A 20,850-nucleotide genomic window follows, 5' to 3' on the forward strand; every position below is an offset into this window, starting at 1 on the left:
TATATATATATATATGTTGCATCATTTGAGTTTTAGTACTGTATGTTAGATATATTCTCCATTGAACAATTAAATCTATAATTTATGTTTAACAAGTTTTTGCCCCACCCATACGAATGATAGATTTGACAGGCAATTTCAAGGGAATCTCAATCAAGATATCTGCAGACCAATTCCCAATATTGCTCATCACTATTCCAATTTTGATTCTCTCAGCTTAATCTGATATCAAATCCCAAACTGAAAATTGACAGAAAACAGATTGTCAAATTCATTAATTGACAATCAGAATAGCAATAAAAATCAAGCGATTACAATCATTTTGATCAAAAGTTAATTAGATTAGGACAGATAACTAATGCAACTCTGTTCCTTACAAATGAAAGTAATACAAGGGTAATTAAATATTCCCAAAAAAGAAAAGATGTCAGTGGATTTTTCTTTTCAAATTGATAAGAAAACTAATTAATTCAGTGAGATTGAAGGAAAAAAGAAAAATTAAGAAGAAGAAAAACAGATATTGATTGAGGTTAAGCCACAATTTTACAAACAAAAACAATGCAACCTTTCTCTGCCATGTTTGGAATTCACGAAAAAGAAAATGATGTGCTTAGTACCCAACAATAAAACCAAAAGACTATAATCGGATTAAATGAAACATTGATATAAGGATCACGTCATTTTTGGACTAATCCAACAAGCATATTGCATCAATTTATCTATTAGATACCTAAAATGGAGAAATCTATAATTTTTTTATATCATTTACTTATTATAATAATTAGATGTTCATTTATTAGTTTTGAATTCAATAAATTTTATTAGGAAAGATACAATACCATTTAAATTTATTTATTTTTATTATTATCAAAATGATATTTTCATTAAACTAGTTTTATTTTTGTGGTGGAACTGAAGAATGGTTAAAAAACTAGTTTTCTTTGATGATCTTATCTCAACGTATGCTTACTGTTATTATTTTGTGTAAGTCAGACATGATATGATTTTACACTTTTTTACTGTTTGACAGCAGTTTTGATCTTAATTTTACTAGCCTAAACTTAATGATTATATAATTTTACTTAGTACAGTAATTGGGTACAAATAATTAAGTGAAGGAAATGTTCCTAGCTTAGGTTTTCAACTCTAATATATTGCAATTTGGGCAAAAAAGAAATTAAGATTTATTATAATTAATTATGTTTAGAAATCTGACTATTCCTAAAAGCCTTGCACATTCCTAAAAGAAATTAAAGTTTCACTATGCTGATGCATATTCATTTAATTGAATTGGCCTTTTAATTTTAATAATGAAATGTGATAGTTATATATTATTTTTAATACTAAAAACTCTATTAAAATTATGTTAATTTTAGTATAAGTGGATGAAAATTTTAATTAAATAAAAATTCTTCCATATAATTTATTTTATTATGTGATTGAACATTTCGAGTAAAAATAAAGACTATTTAATAGTAAAAAATAATCTAAATTTGATTTATTATAATTTTATTGTAGTTTTAACTGCGTTAGAATTGTAATAAACTTTTTACTATGCTATTTTTTTCCATTGAATTAGTTTTATATTTTATGCAAGTAACACAAGTTATAGGCCTTCATATATTTATATATATATAGAGAGAGAGAGAGAATAAAGTTCTTGAGCACAAAGCTTGACAACCTCAAATCTCCATATAAAGTTAATAAAGATTTTGCCTATATGTATAAATATTGTTTTAAATCACAATGCTAATCTATGTTATGTAATAAGCTATTGACATTCATAAATCGTACGATGCAAGGAACCCTTCTCTTGCAAATATTTTCATAACTCAAAATAAATTATTAACAGTAAATTTACTTAGATAATAATGAAATGGGCGTTTCTCCACCCCATTAAAAAGCATCATTCTAATTAAAATTAAAAAGATAAGCTATATTTGGTTAGTAATGGATAAGTCATTATACCATTTCTTTTGCTATTGTGATTCAGTACTTTACAAACCAAATATATATATGTATATATATATATATATATTCATAATTGGAGGAGCAATAGGATCAGAAAAATTATCTTGGCAAAAACCACTCAGCATTAACTCAACAAATTAATCTCATATCTGTGCAGCAACTTCAAGCTTTTGTTGCATGCATTACTCTACCGCCTCAACTGTTATGCATATATCAGTAGCCATGCATTTTTTTCGTTGGACTTAAACCAAGTACATGTACAACTTATAATTATAGGTGTGAATGCATGATTACGTATATAATATATAATAGCCTTTTGTAACCAAGTATATATAAACAATTTTAAAACTTGTGCAACAGAGCAAAGAACTAGGAGGGGAAGGAGGAAGAAAAGCTTGAAAGCATTCATTTCTTTTTTATTTTTGTTTTCTTTTCAAGTTATTTCAAGTTGTGATGAAACTCTATAAGGCAAATGTATTTATAGTCTTTTGGTTTTAGTGTTGGAATCACAAGCACACTGATTTCTTCGTGAAATCCAGACAAGGCAGATAAAGGTTGGGTTGTTTTTGTTTGTAAAATTATGGCTTAACCTCAATTAATATCTGCTTTTCTTCTTCTTGAATTTTTTTTCATTCAATGTCACTGAATTAAGTATCTCTCTTATTAATTTGGAAAGAAAAAGTCACAGACATCTTTTACATTTTGGGAATATTTCATTACCCTTGTATTGCTTTCATTTACAGGAAACTGAGTTGAAATGGTTATCTGTCTTAATCTAACTAAGTTTTGATAAAATTGATTATAATAACTTGGTTTTTATTGCTTTTCTGATAGTCAATTAATAAGCTTCACAATCTGTTTTCTATCAATTTTAAGTTTGGGATTTGTTAGCAGATTGAGATATAAAGAATCAGAGTTGGAAAGGTGATGAGCAATGGGATTGGCCTGCATAATGATTGGTTAGTACTAAGATCATAAATACTTAATTGGAGAACAAAATTTAGAAATTTTTTTTTAAGTGAGGCTTGTAAAGTTTTTTAAATAAATATGATTGAATTAAATTTTAATAAAAAACTGAAATATTAATAGAGTATTACAAAAAATTTAATAATATGTAAATAAATTATTAAATATATAATTTATAATTAAAATTTTTTAGTACTTGGTAAAATTTTGTTAAATTTTTTATCAAAAATTAATATCTAAAAAATATATTAAATTTTTTTAAAAAATTTTTAAAAAATTATACACTTGATTTATGTATCAAAAACTTTCAATTTATTGATTTTGATTTTGATTTTAATTTTGATTTAATTATTTTTAATATAAAATTTTATAAATTTCACTTAAAAAACGTTTTATAAGTCTTGTTCTTAATAAGAAGGAAATGTTAAGTTGTGTTAAAAGGAATTTGCTTTTACTTTGTTTTATCCTTAATGTGAGCCAATGGTTAGAGGTATTTCTGGGTATGACTTAAATGGGTTTGAGTTAAGCTTATAGTTGATATTAACAATTTATATGTTTGCTTAGATTTGGCTCAATTTGATATTTTGGGTTAAAATTTATAAAAATTTTATAAATTTCACTTAAAAAACGTTTTATAAGTCTTGTTCTTAATAAGAAGGAAATGTTAAGTTGTGTTAAAAGGAATTTGCTTTTACTTTGTTTTATCCTTAATGTGAGCCAATGGTTAGAGGTATTTCTGGGTATGACTTAATTGGGTTTGAGTTAAGCTTATAGTTGATATTAACAATTTATATGTTTGCTTAGATTTGGCTCAATTTGATATTTTGGGTTTAAATTTATAAAAATTTTATAAATTTCACTTAAAAAACGTTTTATAAGTCTTGTTCTTAATAAGAAGGAAATGTTAAGTTGTGTTAAAAGGAATTTGCTTTTACTTTGTTTTATCCTTAATGTGAGCCAATGGTTAGAGGTATTTCTGGGTATGACTTAATTGGGTTTGAGTTAAGCTTATAGTTGATATTAACAATTTATATGTTTGCTTAGATTTGGCTCAATTTGATATTTTGGGTTTAAATTTTTCTAAGCCTGATCCATGTTAAAAAAAATAAAATTCAAGTCCATCAATTAAATTCAATTTATGTAATAAAAATACTTTTTTTTTAAATATAAAAATTAAGATAAAATTTACATATATATAATTATAATAATTTAATTATATATATAATTCCAGCCAGATCCAAGCGCTTCAAATTTTGTGTTCAAAGTCCAATTTAAAATTTAAATTCGTCTAAAATTTTTATCCAAATCCTTAAAATCTTTAAAATATGAACAAACTTTTGGACCTAAACTGATAGTCTGGCTTTTAAGTAGGCCTACTAATGATCAAAAGGTGTAAAAATAAAGCTAAGTGAAAGAGTTGTCTTGCATTCCTTTTTTTTTTCTCTCTTACCATTTTTCATCTTTTCTATTGATTTATTTTTTGTCAATTTTTTAATATAAATAATCTCCAATACTTCAGTAAAATTAAAAATATTTTTATTTTTATCAAATATCATTGGTTATGGTATGCTTACTTTTTAATTTGATTTTGATAAAAATTTTGAAAACTAAATAATCTAATTCTCTTACATAAATCAAACGTTAAAACAACCAACGATTTTAAAATTTTTTCTAACCCGAATCATCCAAGATCCCATTCAAATTTTATATATTTAATACTTTTGTCTTTATTGTCCATCAACATATATAAGTATATGATTAAAGAAAACAATAATTTTACATAATCTTTATATATTGAGAAAAATTTTATGCTTTGCACAACTGTCTTACGTATAAAATCTCATATTACATTTTAGCATAAAATCAAGAATCCGATTTTGGTGAGTTAAGAGACATATATATCAAGATTGTACATATGATTTTACTACTATATAAAAAAACACATTATTAATAGCAAAGAAAGAACATTTTAAAGTTTGTCATACCAAAAATGGAAGAAAAGAACATTATTGAAGTTGCCAAAGCAGGGAACATGATTGAAATTGACATGAAAACTATGTATTTTTCCGTAAATGTCAATATCAAATTCGACATCCACACTCAATCTAATCTACTTGAGAACAAAGTCTACCAAATTTAATTTAAGTACCTAAAGTATTGAAATGAAAAAAACCATTCTTTACTTAACTATTAATTGTGCATTAAAAAAATAGTGATTCGTCCAATTTTTAATTATTTTTCAATTACATATTATTTTTAAGATAATTTTAAAATATCACCTATCATAACATTTTCTACTAATTATTATTTTTTTTTGTATTCACTAATTTGTTTTAAATAAAAATTTAAAACAAAAACAAAAAATATATGATACATAACTAATTATAAGTGCTTTCTTTGTAATTTTTCATTCATAATAATTTCTAATTTTCATTGATAATCATTATTAGCGATAGCATTCTTGCATAGCATAGGAGTCAATCCAGAACTATTAGTTGATCAAAGACCACGCATTAGGAGTCAATCTAGAACTATTAGATGATCAAAGACCACGTATTACTAATCTCCATGGAAGCATTGTCTACCCATAAGGATTACCAGAACAATACCCATTTTGCCAGGTTTGAAAAAAAATAAAAAAACTAGTCTTTTATCTCTTTCTTTAAATAATTTGCTATTCTAACTAAGTGATTGTATTTAAAATGATGAATGACAATCTTTTTCTATCCTTCGCATAAAGAAAAATTATTCACTTATTGCCCATTTGAGTCTATTAAATTTCTTGTTCCAAAATGAACACTGGCCAAGAATCATCTTTTACACTAGGAGGCAAAATAAGGATATCTTCAAGAGCCAAACTTCAAGAAAAGAGTTTGATATTAAAAGCATCTAACATGCACCTTGGAGATGAGAGCTTGAGGTAAAAAATTAATGAGGTTTAAGTTAAAATTCCAAAAACTCAAAAAAGTAGTTTGCTAACGCCAAAGTTAAATGTTAAAAAAGAGTAAAAAAAAAGAAAGAAAAATATGTACTTCGAAGATGAGAATTTGGGGCAAAAAGTTAATGAAGTTTCAATTAGAATCCAAAAAAAAAAAAAAAATGGAGCAAAGAAAGAAATACATGTATCTTAGATATGAGAATTCGAGGCAAAAATTGAATAAAGTTTCAGTCAAAATCATAAGTAAAGCTTCAAGAAAATAGAATGCTAAAGTTGAAGTTAGATGTTTCAAAAAAAATTAAAAAAAAAAGAAGAAAAAAAGCAAAGAAAGGAAGACAAGCTCTTTGAAGATGAAAGCATAGGGTAAAAATTGAATAAAGCATTAATTAGATTGTCAAGTAAAAAGAAGACAGAATTAAAGGAAAAAGAATGCTAAAGCTAAAATTAGATGTTTTTGAAGGAGTAAAGAAAGAAAGACACATGGCTTTTTATCTAAAGAATGCTCCATAAGATCTTTGGCCTAATTACCTTGAATAACATATTTTTGGGCCTATTTAACCATTCTTTTAGAAACTTAAACTTTGGCCTATATTACATATCTTGAAAAATCCATTCTAATTAAATGCAAACACTTGAATTGAAGAGCTATAGCCTAGAAAATTTGTATCTACCCATTAGTATTTGGTAAGATTTTGCCAAGTTCTTCATTGCTAGAAAATATAGCTCTAAGGTAAAAACCTAAAAATGGCAATTTAGAGCTAGAACCATTCTTGAGGCCCCAAAAGAATTTTTGAGTTTCAATGTTCTATCCAAAATAAAAGTCTCAATGCAAAACCTTTTGAAGGATTAGTACCCATTAAAAACTTTATATTTCACTAAAGAGTGAAAATAAAAAAAAAAACTAGCCTTTTTCTCTTCCCAAATCTTTTTCAAAAAATAATGGTTAGTTTTAACAAATTGAAATATCATGTTTTTAATAAAAGAAAAGCATTTTAGAAAAATGATCTTTTTTGTGAGACCAAGAGTAATCCTTGCAATCATTATCGAACCTTTCTTGAGATATGTCTACCAATAAAAAAATTGAATTGTCAATTACCCTCATCCCTAAGCATTCCAAATAGTAATCACCAATTTTCAAGAGATTCAAAAGTCATTAGTTTTCAACTTTTCTCATTAATTATGAAGATACTTTATGTAGGGTAATTTTGTGATCTCTTTTAAAAAGTTCAGAGATTATTTGAGTATTTTGTATAGAATACTAAGATCATCATTGGTGAAGAGTAAACATTAAAAATTTAAACAAAGATCATTTGAAAGAAAAAAACAAAATGGGTATTTACATTTGCATTACTTGCAAAAGACATTTGACCTACATGCTGAAAAAAAAATTGCATTTGCATCAACTACATGTGCATCATCAGAAAGACATTTGATCTATATGTTACAAAAACAAAAAGAGTCCTCACATTCGCATCACATGGGTTCAAATTTGTATAATGAGAAAGACATTTGATCTACATGCTACAAAAAAAAAAAAAAAAAAAAGATATTCGCATTTGTGTCACTTACATTGGCACTAACATTTACATCATGAGAAAGACATTTGACCTGCATGCTGTAAAAACAAAAAAAGACATTCGTATTTACATCAATTGCATCATAACCAAGGCATATGCATTATAATAAAGACATTTGATCTACATGCTACAAAAATAAAAAAAAAACATTCACATTTACATCACTTGCATTCGCACTTGGATGTGCATCATGAGAAAGATATTTTCATTCATATTTACATCATGAAAAGGACATTTACATTTGCATCACTTACATGTGCATTATGAAAAAGACATTTGATCTATATGCTGTAAAAACAAAAAAGACATTTGCATTTGCATCATTACATCTATATCATAGAAAAAGTATTTGTAGGAGCATTTACATGTAAAGAACATTGACATTTGCTTTATGAAAAAAGTCACCTGTATTTGCATCAAGCATTCTCATTCTTGAATTTGTATAGACATTTGCATTTACATCATTTTATGAAAATAGACACTTGTATCATGAGTGTGTTTGTCAATTTTGTAAATATTAGAAAGAAAAGAAAAAAAAAAAGAAAACAACCAAAAAAGGGGGGCAAAAAGAGAAAAAGAAGTCTATCATGAAAAAATGAGAAAAAAAATAGTTTGACAAAAAATCAAAATGTCATAAAAGTTTGAAGAATGGAATAAAAAATGATCTGCAAAAAGTGGAGGGGTTGTTGAAAAATGAATAAGAAAGATGAGATATGATATAAGATAAGACTTAAGCTCAATCTAACTGACCGTCCAAATCAAACTTTAAGCCTAGAGTAGCTGGCACTTTAAGCCCAAGTTAGCTCTAAGCCTAAATTAGCTCTAAGCCTAATAGCTAGCACCCAAGTACCTGAAATTGACTAACGAAGGACTATCGAAGGAGAGGCAAAAGGCACTTTTGCACGTTCTATCTGATCCAGTTTTCTTTTGACTATCACAGGCAGCTGGCAAAGCCGTCTTTGATCGTCACGTGTTTCAAGTTGGAATGATAAGAAGAGCTTGACCGATCCATTCTGAAGGGAAGAAGCACATTGGGTTAATTAATTAAAATTAAAACTTTTCTTTTCTTTGTCACCTCCCTCTGCATTTACAGCCTCCTTCTTTTGATTTTCTAATTCTTTTTACTTGATTTTAATTCTCTTATCTTTGTTTCACCATATTCTGCTTTGCTATTTTTGGATTTATAGAAAGATCAATGGCACATCCCATATCTTTATTAATATTTATTTTTAAAGGCTTGAAATTTTAAATTTTATTCATTAATGAGGTGTCTTTTTATTATTCACTGATAGTGTATAGAAATGATACATTGTCAGTGCATGAAATATTAATCCTTAAATTTTTTTATAAAAAAAAAAGTTTGAATTGCTAATTTTAAAATAAAGCATATGAATACATACATACACATATACATTGGGAACTTAGGTGCTAATTTTAATATAAATGATTATTTATTAATATATATAATTCCCATATAGTCATTCAATTAAAATTACAATAGAAAAATACTGTAATGTATTTAAACTTATAAAGAAATTAAAATGTTCACAAAATTATTTTAAAAGAAATAATTTGCTTTCAAAATCATCGGTTCAAGTAAAAAGCCATATTTCCTTTTATTCTAAATTTATCGTTTTGTCAATGATTCTAATGCTTTACTCTGTAGTTGTCAATCTGGTAAAATTTCAATTTGTTAAAAACTAATCTTTTTCAGTCTTTTCTGTTTGGATTGTTGAAATTTGGCTTTAACATACTTGATATTGGGATAGGACTAAATCAGTTTTTCAATTCTTCAAGATTGATATATTGTTTCTTCTTACTCTAAGGTCATTGGTTTCATTGCGAATTACCTTCTTCTTCTTCTTCTTTATTTATTTATTTGTACATTTCCCTTTTGATTGCAGTTGCAAAATTTTTCTCAAGTTGCAGTTGCCATGGAATGTCATAATCCCTGTTGACAGCTTGGATGCCAAAGGCTTGATGCTCCAAAAGGCTATAGTGGTCCGCCTTTTGGACGAATTTGCTTGCAAGAAGGCCACCAAGGATCTTGGATATTTCATGGCTGTAACAACTATGGAGAGCAATGGGGAGGGCAGAGTTAGACAGAACACAGGGGATGTGCTTTTCCCTGTTGTCTTCATGGAATCACATTCAAGATGTTCAGAGGAGAGATTTTGGAAGGAGTTGTACACAAGGCGCTAAAACATGGAGTTTTCTTGAAGTGTGGACGAATTCCAAACATCTATCTGTCTCACGTAAAAATGCCCGACTATCATTTTGTGCCTGGAGAGAACGCTATCTTCATGAATGACAAGTACTCGAAGATTGAGAAGAATGTTGTCATCCGATTTATTGTGATCGGAACAAAGTGGATGGAAGCAGAGAGCGAATTTCAGGCATTGGTAAGTTTGGAAGGTGACTACTTAGGACCAGTTTCCTGAATATAACTTTTGTTTCATCTTTGTATGATTCGGATGTACTTGTTACTGCTTTCTTAGGAAGAAGTTGACAGTAAGAGTGTTGGATGTTGAACTATTCTAGTTGTTGTAAATTCGATTGGACAAAGATGTTGAATTCTAGAGCTTACTTATGATGTTAGCATCGTATAACTTGGTTCAGTTAAGTCGGTTTTTGGTTTTTTAAGTTTTTTAAAACAGAATTGAATCGACTAACTGAACAATTGCTCACCCCTAGTCAAGTCTAGCTTTCATTTCAGAAGGGTTTTTGTTTCAATGGATGGAGCAGTAGCTAAGGAAGTAGTTTGAAAGGATACCAATTACTAAGGCAATGACTAGTGTAGATTGAAGCAATGCAAGGATGAGAAAGAAGAAAAGTCGGGATACCATTATTAGATTGATCGATAAAGCTTTGTTGCATAAAATTACCTTTGGCTTGCACACACAGCTATATATGTAAGCTGTGAATATAAAGTAGTGAAGGTAAATATATTTATTTGTTTAGAATCAAAATCATATTGGTTTCACATTTCTTCATTTGTTGTAGAGAAGAATTAGTGGAAGTAATTGCTATGCTTTAGTTAATTGTTTATAGAACCCATTTTATTTCTCATGTTTAAGTATTTCTGCTTCTAAGATTATTCTTTGTTTCTCAACCAAACTTCTTTCTTTATTTATTTAATTCAATCTGGATAGTAATCAATAAAAAGATTAATATTTTCATCTTATAATAAGAATTATAATGATATATAACCTTAAATCTGTCTACATATGGACATGATCCAATGTAATTTGACCAGAAAAAAATTAACAATATGAATTTGCTCAATTCAAACTTGAAAAGATTTAATCTCTAATTAATCTGATTTTTTTTTTTGGTGCTGTGCCAAGTTTATTAAAGTAGTCAAAAGGCTACGATAAGTGTATGTATAATTAAATTCAAATTTTCAAATGATATCCATTTGGATAAGTGACTAATTAATGTAGGGATAATTAATAACACACTGAGAAACTTTGTGTAAAATATATTCATCGATCGATTGCCATAAGATGTATACAATTATATCAAAACAAGATTGTTTATTGTATTATCTATTCATTTTAAATACCGGACAGAAGCTAAATTTCTGAAAATCTCCCTTCCCTCATAACGCATTTGCAGCAAAAATAATATATATCAGAAGCATACTACCTACTGGCTACTGAGGATTAGATGGCCAAACTGCTGCACCAATTGAATCGTACCTTCAATTGCCCAATAAGCAAAAATTGTTGGACGTCGGACAACAAATCAACACATCTCAAACCAATAATAATTATATAATCACAATAAAATTTTAACTTTCTCTCTAATGCACGAAGACATAGAAAAAGAAGTTATTTCCACTGCCTAGAAGAGATCAACAGGGGATCAGCTTGGCATCTGTTACCGGCATAATGGGCACAAGTGAGTTGTCTCCAACCACCTAAAAATGTAATCATCATGGAAAACATGTCTGCAAGGCATCGAGCCAACTTCGTTTCCAACCAAGAACCAAGAACTCCTCCAAACAGATAGTACATTGTTTCTTGGAACTCAAATCCTCAAGTCTTCTCTTCTTTTTCAAGGAAAAAAACCATCTTTATCGTCATCTCCAAATTTCATTCTTTTCAAAGCTTTAATAAAAGACTTGCCAGCAGGCTTGAAATTCAATGTCGTCAATGACTCATCAATCACATGATCAAACTTATCAACTGCTTGAACAATTACTAATTCCAGGACCAACTTTTTCATTTTATGCCCAAGATTAATAGGGTCTCTATCAACCACTCATGCAAAAGACAAGATACCCGGAATAAAGACAGATTGAAGGAATTTTGGAGATACACCTGTGTTGGCAAACAAAAAAAGTAAACTATTTGGACCATCATCTTCAAATAAAATCATGTGATGAGGATATAAGGCCGATAGATGGAATGTTTCTACAGTTGTTTTGAACCTCTAGCTCTATGTTGAAAAAATCGTATGGTATGCAACAATAGAGATCTTCTAAACGACTATCTATTGGATGGCCAATTTCGAGATAGTAATTGGAAGCCATGCTAATATTTAGGAAACAGATTTTTAGGTTTTTGTTGTTTTTATTTTGAGAATATGGAATTTGTTGGTAAATGAAAAAAAAAAAATGTAAATTGGAGGCTTACAAAGATTTTCATGAAAGTTACGAATTTTGGAGTTAAAAAAATCGACTTATGCACATATATAGAAGATTAAAACCTAATTAATTTGTTTTCGTCAACCCCTTCCTTCGAATTTACATTGTGAATTGAACTCTAATTAGGAGTATATCTCTAATAGGGCTTAGGAATTTGCAATATGTGGCAATTAGTTAATTACTTTTGTTTCTTAAATAAAATATTCATTTTATTTTCATATACAAAGCATTCTTTTTATACATTCAAGTAATTCTAATAAATTTTATTAATAGAGAAGTATTATAATGTCAGTTTCTCTTAGCAATAAGTAGGAATGAAATATTCATATATAATAATTTATATATATTATTATTACATATAAAATAATTTTTATAAATGCAAAGTTTTAATTTTTTATAAAATAAAGTTTGAGTTGCTAATTTTAAAACAAAGCAAAGGAATACATTTATACACATATACATAGGGAACTTAGGTGCTAATTTTAATATAGATGGTTATTTATTAATATATATAATTCCTATTGTCATAACATATAGATTCGTAAATCTATAGTTAGACTTAACAAATGAATGGAGTCACCACCAATCTTTTTTATCTAGGTGTGATTGGCCACTTAAGGAATCTATCATCTTAAGGAGCTCCTAAGCTTGACTAAAGGTCCCTAAAAAAATAGTTTGGGTCTACTAATCAAAACAGGGTTCAAGAGTTCGGTTACATGTGGAGAAAGTTATAGCACCCCCATCTGCCCATCTAAAGGATAGTACCCTATTATTTTGAATTCGTTCTATGGTCCTGAGTCTAATGGTTTCAAATTTTATATTAAATATTGGAAATAATCTTTAAGATTCTCCATTAATCTAGTAGAACTCATAAAAACATATTTTCTCACCTCAAGAGTATTCAAAAATCCCATTTGATATCTTGAAGAGGCTCCGTCGTCGAAAAAAATTTATTTAATATTTTTTAGTCGAAAATATATCTAATTATTCTACAATTTGGGCCAAATTAGAAATATTTTCTCTTTTTTTTTAATTTCTAAAATTTTCACCATTTGGGCCTATTTAGAAATTCTTTTTATTTCTTTTTTCTTTTTGGAAAGAAAATAATATGACAATTATTCTTATTAAAATTTCATCTAAATTATTCCACCATTTGGGTCAAATTTAGATAAAATTTCTCACCTAGAGATTTCTTAGAAATTTACCATTTGAAATTTCTAAGGATCTCATCCTTGAATAATTATCAAATATTTTCAAACCAAATTTTTATTTGGAAAAGAATACAATTACTTTTATTGAAATTTCATCTAAATTATTCTACCATTTGGGTCAAATTTAGACAAAATTTCTCACCTAAAGATTTCTTAGAAACTTACCATTTGAAATTTCTAAGAATCTCATCCTTGGGTAATTTGTATTTAATTCCAAAAATTTATTATTTTTATGTTTTTATGTTTTTTTTATTTTTTATTTTTTTGTTTGAAAATAAATATTAATTATTGTTATTGAAATTTTATCTAAATTATTCCATCATTTGGGACAATTTTAGACAAAATTTCTCACCTAGGAATTTTATAAAAATTTACCATTTGAAATTTGTATAAATTCTATTACTGGATAATTAATATTTATTCTCAAAATTTTTATTATTTTTACTTTTTTTATTTAATTTAATAAAAAAATACTAAGGAAAAAAAACAAATACTTAAATAAAATACTTAAATAAAATAAATAAGAAAATACAAAAAAAATTTGAAAACGGCTTGGCTTAGGGCTGGGAAATGGCTCAACTTAAGACAGAAGAAATGACTTGGAAGCATGGCTCGAAGACTTGGCTCAACTCGGCTTGGCTCTAGGGATCAGTTGGCACACGGGTTAGCGAATCGGGTTGTGATCGGGTCTGGTTGGCTCAGGCAAAAACGCGCGGATCTTCTGGGATTTTTAATGCCAAAATAATGTCATTTTTACACTGGTATATAAGCTGAAATTCAATTTTTTTTAGTAGATGCCTTTTCCTTCTTCTCTCTCTTCCCCTCTTTTCTCTTCTTTCTCTCTAACAAAACCTAATTTTCGATTAAATATTTAACTGAAAACATGAAAATTTTGCTGAAAACTGGAAAATCTACTTGAAAAACTTAAGTTTGGCTGGAAAGTTCGTTGGAATCTGGATTTTTTCCAGAAAATTCCTAGAAAAAAACCAAAAATTCAAAAACAATTCCTAAAAATTATAGGATTGTTACTAACACCTTATAAACACTTTTTTTTTGCCTCTGTTTTCTTTATATTTCATGTTCTATTTCGTTCTATTTCATCCCTTCAGATCTGTGTACTCAAGCTTATATTTATAGGTATTGATCAGAAGAATTTCTAATCAATGTTGATTCCTCCTTTGACTGGGATTCAAGATTATCAATATTTGAATCCCAGTCCAACCCTACCAACCCATAATTCACTGTAACTTTTTTCTTTTTGTTTTTATCACCTAAAAAACTAATAATAAATCTAATAAAATAAAAATACAAAAAAAAACAAAATTAATAATTAGCCTAATAAAATAAAAAAATAATAATAAAATAAATAGAAGAATGGCCAATTGGGCTTGATAACCTAGGCCCTATTGAGCTGGGCCCATTGGCCTTAGGCACAAACCCTATTGGACCAAGCCTAATGAGCTTGGGCCTGGACTAATTATGGTGTCTATAGCTGCCTCTCTTTGCACATTTTCTATGAAACATGAATTGTGCAAAGACGTAGACACCCAATTAAGACTTAACTCGAAACTTTTGTTTTTTGTTTTTTTAAATAAATCGCTCCTCTAAATAGAGGCACCACAACTTTGAAAAAAATAAATTGCTCCTCTGAATAGAGGCAATAGAACTTTGGAAAAATAAATGGCTCATCTGAATAGAGGCAACAAAACTTTAGAAAAATAAATAGCTCCTTTGAATAGAAGCAACAGAACTTTGGAAAAATAAATTGCTCATTGACTTTCATGACTGAATGAGTCATAGATCATGTCTGATGGAATTTGTAATGGAAACTCAAAGATTCATAATTTGAGTTCTACATTCAAAGGTTCAGATTCGCAAGAACCTTTCAGCTTCGCAAGAATTCACTAAAATTTGATTCTCAAAATTTCAGTTTTGCAAGAATCCAAATTTGCAAGATCTCAAGATTTGTCTTTACAAATTACAAGACTTGTATCCAACATTTAAAGAATCTCATTTGAATTTTGGAGATTCACATCTAAAAGTTCAAAGCTTCTCATTTGAGTTCAAAGTTCACATGCAATAAAACTTAGAGTTTCACGTCTAACCTTAAAGGTTCTCACTCAAAAATTTAGAAATTCGCATCCAAAAGTTGAGTTCGAAGCTTTTCATTTGAATTTTGGAGATTCACATCCAAAAGTTCAAAACTTTTCATTTTGGTTCAAAGATTCACATTCAACAAACTTTAGGGTTCCACACCTCAAAGATTTTCATTTTGAAACTAAAAAATTCTCATTTGAGTTCAAAGACTCCCATTTGAGAACTCAAAAATTCTCATCAAAAAATTCATAATTTGTTTTTTTAAGTGACTCAAAATTGTGCATGCAATGAATGTCATGATTAATGATGCTAATATTTTCTCAATGATGCAAATGCAACAACCTAGATTCTCATAATGCCACATTCTAAGTCATAATTCAAATGCTTACTGGCTAATGCAAATATATATCCAAACCGAAGTTTCAAATAATCTCCAAACAACAATGCAAACGTAATGCATGTAATGTGGATGTCAATGTCATGAAATTCTAATCAAAATGTGGTAATATGGTACTCAAGACCCCACCATCTCACATTTTCTCCTTGTTTAGCTTTTCAACACTTTGGAACAAGCTCCATCAACTGATCATCATTATTTTCATCACTTGATCACCATCTGCAGGCTTCTCAACTCCAACAATGTCAAAACAAGTTTTGTCCATTGCCCCACATGACAAGCTTCTCAGCACTAGCCATTAGAGCATAAATTTCATCTATTGACCCACATTATTCTCATCACAATTCACAAGCTTCTCAACACTAGCCATTTTAGAATGAATTTTGTCCTTTGATTCACATTATGTTCATCACTTGATCACCATTGACAAGCTATGTCAACCAATTCATCCCCATATTCATCATTTGGTCACACCATGTGCCTTTTCAAATCATCCCTTTTTAGGTTTCTACCATTTCTTTCTTTTTCTCTTATCACCTTGGATGTCTCTTCAAAAGAATGTAAGACTTTTTTATACACATTGTCATTCATTCATCACCATTTCAATTCTTAACAAATATAATGCATTCATACATTTCCTTGATTTATTCTGAGGATGTAACAATAAGAGAACACAAGGTGAATTACTAGAAAGGTAATCAATGATGAATGAGTTTGGTACAAAAACAAATAGAATGGAAACAAATTGGATGTATGTCATTGGGATGAATGGTATATCCAAACAATGAATATTTAAACAATTCTGAATATTAATCCAGGATTTTTTTTTTCAAAAACTCATTCCATTAACTTTCAAAATCATATTGAGCTCATTGAACTTTACCTCTAGCTCTGAGGGATCTTCAAATGTCTTTGATCTTTCATACATGCATCCAACTCTCAACTTAGAGATTTTTCTACCCAAATCACCCTTTTGAGTTTTTAATTTGAGTCTCCCTTTTCTCTCTTTTTCTTTCTTTTTTTCCCTTTTTTTTCTTTTTTTTTTCATTTTTTCTTTTTCATCATTCCCATCCATTAGTGTAGACACCCAATTGGGTCCGGGCCCAGATCAATTGGGCCTGACCCAAATGGGTAAGGCCCATTTCAATCCTGTATATTTTTTCTTCTTTTGTATTTTATGTATTCTATTATTATTATTATTATTATGTATATCTTTATTTATTTATTTATTTTTATTCAGATTAGATTTATATGTATTTTATTTATATAGTTATATATTATTATTATTTTTTTTTTGTGTAATATATTTTTGGGTTTATCTTATTTTATTTGTTATTATTTTTTTTTATTATCTGTTAATTCTATCTTCTTTTTCCCAAATTATCTGATATTATTTTTCAATTTTTGATTTTCTTTTCTAATTATCTAGTTTTTTTTTTATTTTGATTTTGGAGGGCTGAGATTGAAGGCTGAAGAATCCCATTGGAAGTGGGAATTCAATCAGAAGAGTCCAGTGGGATTCAAAGATTGAATTCCCGTCCAAGGAGGAATTGGGATTGATCAGAAACTCCTGATCAATCCCTATATAAAGCACCTCCTGGAACAGTTCAAAAACACACAGAAAACAGTAAGCAAAGCTACTGATTTGAGAGAAAAGGAGGCGTATAGGAAGCTAGGAAAAGTTTAGGAGTGGTCCGGGAGTGAGAAAAAAATTTTTAGAAATTTTTGGCGAAAATTTTTCTGGAAATTTCTGGGAAATTTCCAGAATCCGACGAAAATTCCGGCGAAGTTTGAATATTCCGGCAAGAATTCCGGCCAACCTTGAAGTTTTCGGCGACCAGCCCAGTTTCCGGCGAAGAATCCCAGAAACCGGTGATCTTTCGGCAACTTCCGGCGAACTTCCGGCGAAATTTTCCAGATTCCGACGAGAATTTCCAGAATCCGGTGAAATCCCACCGGTGTTCTTCAGTTTCTAGAGAGAAGGGAGAGAAAAAAAGGAAGAAGAGAGAGAGAGGAGGAGAGCATTCTGCCGAAAAAAAGAGGTCAGTGCCTTTTATACCCTCCCAAAACGACGTCGTTTTGGCTTTAAGTTAACCAGGGGATCCGCGCGTTTTGCCGAACCCAACCCGACCCGAGCGTCGACCCACTTCTGACCCGCGCGTACTGCCCCTCCTCCAAGCCGAGCCGAGCCGAGCCGAGCCTCCAAGCCGCTCCCCTGAGCCGTTTTTTCTTCCTTGAGCCGAGCCGAGCCGCGCTGATAGCCGAGCCGCTCCAGGTTTTTTTTTTGAATTTTTTTTTATTTGTTTTATTTGTTTTATTTGTTTTATTTATTTATTTATTTTTATTTTTATTTATTAGATTAGGTTTATTTAATATTCTTTTTATCTTTATTTTTTATTATTTTATTTTCTTCAAATAAAAATAAAAAATTCTAAAGAAAAATATTTTTAGGGAAAAGTTGAAAGTATCAATTTTCCTTAGAAATAAATTTTCAAAAAATATTTTTAGGGAAAAGTTGAAAGTATCAATTTTCCTTAAAAGAAAAATAAATTTCCAAAAAAAAATATTTTTAGGGAAAAGTTGAAAGTATCAATTTTCCTTAGAAATAAATTTCCAAAAAAATATTTTCGGGGAAAAGTTGAAAGTATCAATTTCCCTCAGAAATAAATTTCCAAAAAAAAATATTTTCGGGGAAAAGTTGAAAGTATCAATTTTCCTTAGAAATAAATTTTCAAAAAAAGGGGTTTTTGAGGAAAAGTTGAAAGTATCAATTTTCCTTGAAAATCAAAATTTCCAAAAAATATTTTTGGGGAAAAGTTGAAAGTATCAATTTTCCCTACAAAAAAAAAATCATTCTTTCCTTCCTTTCTATCTTAATTTTGATTTTGTTTTTTCTTTTAAATAATCCGACGACGGAGCCTCTGTAAGTGAAACAGTAGTTTTTCTTGCATACTCTTGAGGTGAGGGAATTTTTTCAATTTTCTGCTAAAAGTATTAGAGTCAATTGAGAAAAATTTCCAATAATTAATTACTTGGTAAAATTTTAAGGCTTTTGGATAACACAAATTTAAGCTGGTACCATCTTTTGATGGGCGTTGTGAGGGTGCTATAACCTTCCTCACACGTAACCGAACTCCCGAACCCTGTTCTGGTTAGTAGACCTGAACCTATTCTTTTAGGGACCCTTAAGCTTAGGTGTTCCCTGAAAGGACAGATTCCATAGGTGGCCAATCGCACCTAGACAAAAAAGAAGCTTGGCGACTCCCTGAAAGTCAATGTCTAGCGATAGATCCCCGGATCTAGACGTTATGACAATTAGTGGTATCTCCACACTTCAATCTCTAAAAAATGTAACATGATTCTATTATTCCATCACGAGCATGCCTTAGCCCAACATATGATCATTCAATTCAAGCACTCACATTTGATCAAAATAAACTTTTTAAAGGTTGTAATGTAGGCCATGCTGAGGGGTCATGAAAGAAATGGGCAAATAGGCTCAAAACATGTGTTTAAAGGGTTCAAAACCAAAGGATCATTTCTCATCATTTGAAACAACTTGGCATTTTACCCCATTCCACATCATTTCACCACTTTTTCTTTCTTTTCATCTCATTCCTCACAAAAGGACTCTCATTACTTTGCCCCAACTTATTTGTGGTAATTTTCTTTTCTCTTTTTCTTTCATTTTGCTTTTCTTTCCTCTTTGAGACCTTTTATGATATTTTATCTTTTTTTTTCAAAAAAAGCCCCCCAGTGTGAAGTGTGATCCTTGGTTAGGGTTCTTTATAAAAAAAAAATTATAATAGGCTCAAAGGGATAGCAATGAATGGTTTTTCAAATGGTAAAAGAAAGATAGTCATTTTTCATCTCAAATGTGAATGCTTTCCTTGAAGATCATTTATTGAACAAAAACAAGCTCATATATATTTATAACAGACTGCACATCTTTATGACACATCTATTTCACATTTGCTATTAGCTAGCTTTTTTTTGCCCAAATAATCTCCTTAGAACAATGTAAATGAGTTCTCAAAATTAAATCTTAGAATTATTGTTATCATTGTCTAAACATTCATCATTGAGAATTCAAGAATGAGAATAAAAAAATGAAATAGTTGCTGAGATGAAAGAGAAAATGTAACAAAATGCATTATCCTTGCCTTTTATTAAAATGATAACAAATGAAGTCCTATTGCATAAAAAAAATCCTAACATTACTTTAAAAGAAATCCTAGAATGATAAGTAGAATTCAACCGACCTTAACATCCTTTTCAAAATTATGCCTCTATGCAATCATGTATAGAATTTTTATTAATATCTTGCTCCCCTGATTCATCAAAGCTCACTAAGCCTTTTTGGATCAAACTTTGCACTTTATGTTTGAAAGCAGGGTAAGTTTCAATAGAATGACTCATGTTCCCATTATGATAATCGCACGTTGCATTAGCGTCATACCACTTTGGATAAGGTGGCTTCAATAGTTCTAGAATAACCGAAGATACCAAGTTGTTCTTGACTAGTTTTGGGAATAACTCAGTATAAGTCATGAGGATCGGGTCGATGCTCACTCTTTCTTAGTTATCCCAAGATCTCCTTTAACCACTTGCTTGGTTGTTAGGCTTTGAAGCTGATGCAGGTACTTGAAAGGCTAATTGGTAAGTTGGTGGGTAAATTGGTTGTAGATATGGTTGATATGGGTAGAGTGAGGTATTATTCATAGTAGGATAGTATGAGGAGTAACCTTGTGGTGGATAAGGTTGATAACCCCTGTACTGTCTATCATAACTCATGGTTTGAGTTTCGACCTCTTTCCTCTTGGGCACCTGGTTTCCTTTCCTTTCAACTTACCATTTTTAATGGCATTTTCAATGATTTTTCACCTAAGATCATCATATCAGCGAAATTTTTTGTTGCATTCCCTATCATCTTTTCATAATGAAAAGATTTCATGGTGCTTACGAACAATACTGTGGTCTCCTTCTTAGTCAGAGAAAGCTGCACTTGATAAGCAATATCCCTTCACCTCTGGGCATATTCC

General features: G+C 29.5%; 1 pseudogene; it reads left to right on the forward strand.

The window, feature by feature from the left end:
- Window positions 1-5,729: 5,729 nt before the first annotated feature.
- LOC149513382 (DNA-directed RNA polymerase V subunit 7 pseudogene) lies at window positions 5,730-10,018 on the forward strand (annotated as a pseudogene).
- Window positions 10,019-20,850: the final 10,832 nt, after the last annotated feature.

The sequence above is a fragment of the Durio zibethinus genome, chromosome 19, assembly GCF_047325235.1.
Source record: "Durio zibethinus cultivar Kanyao isolate XHJ-2024 chromosome 19, ASM4732523v1, whole genome shotgun sequence".
NCBI classification, from domain to species: Eukaryota; Viridiplantae; Streptophyta; class Magnoliopsida; order Malvales; family Malvaceae; genus Durio; species Durio zibethinus.